We start from the raw sequence: 1,266 nt of genomic DNA on the forward strand, positions 1-1,266 counted from the left end.
ACAATGATATGTTGGAGAAAACTTTCTCGACCTTCCATGCCAGGAATGTGCTCCTGCAGCAGCAATATCGAGAAAAAGGGTTTAAAAAATATTCTGAATTAATTTCTTGCCTTCTTGTTTTGCTGAACGCAACAATGAGTTGCTCTTAAAAAATCATGAAGCGCACCCAGCTGGCGCTGCCCCATTTCCTGAAGTAAATGCGGCAAATTACCCCAGAAGAGGTAAATGGCAAGGTTTTAATAACAAAAAAAATTATAGAAGGAAAATGAATTATATTCAAAAGAGAAGATCTCACGAAAGAAATATTAGGCAGAATAAATCAACAGAGGATAAGTATTTTTGTTGTGGTGGAAAGGGCCATTGGTCACGTACCTGTCGTACCCCAAGGCACCTAGTCGATCTTTACCAAGCATCTTTGAAAAAGGATGACAAAGGAAAGGAAACAAATTTTGTTTCGAATGATGCTGAAAATTCCACCACTCATTATGATGTATCTGATTTCTTTAAGGATCTTGAAGGAAATATTGGTCATTTGATCAATGATGGAATAGTTTAAAATGTGGAATTGTTATGTATCCATGTAAATAAATAATGTAAATAACTTATTGTTAAGTTTTATTTTTTATGTATTTAAGTTTCAAATGTGATGTATATAAATAATGAAATATTAATGTTCATGAATTTAAAATCATTAAATGAGTCAAATTTTAAAATAAAATTTCAGTATATGACATTATTTTTATGTACAGTATTTTTTAGAAAAATAATTCCAATCAAGTATTCAATTTAACTGTGCATACTACTCATTTTATTATTATTATTTGTCTTTGAAGAAAATGGCAAGGATATATAATGAAGATGTATGCCTTGCGAATAGTGCAAGTTCGCACACCATTCTCAAAAATGATATATATTTTACCCATCTTGTGCCAAAAGAGGAATATGCTAATACTATTATTGGCTCAGGCAATGTGATAGAAGGCTCCAGAAGAGCTATAATTTTGTTTCATGGAGGAACAAAATTTATAATAAATAATGTATTATTATCTACCAAGTCCCTGAGGAACTTGTTGAGTTTCAAAAATATTTGCCGAAATGGATATCATGTTGAGACAATGAATGAGGGAAATCATGAGTATTTATGTATCACAACTCATGATTCAAATAAGAAAGTTATATTAGAAAAATTACCCTCACTTTCATCTGGGCTATATTACACCAAGATTAGTGCAATTGAATCACACGCCATTGTAAACCAAAAGTTTA

This window comes from Arachis ipaensis, chromosome B5 (genome assembly GCF_059453495.1).
Source record: "Arachis ipaensis isolate K30076 ecotype BB chromosome B5, ASM5945349v1, whole genome shotgun sequence".
Lineage (NCBI taxonomy): Eukaryota > Viridiplantae > Streptophyta > Magnoliopsida > Fabales > Fabaceae > Arachis > Arachis ipaensis.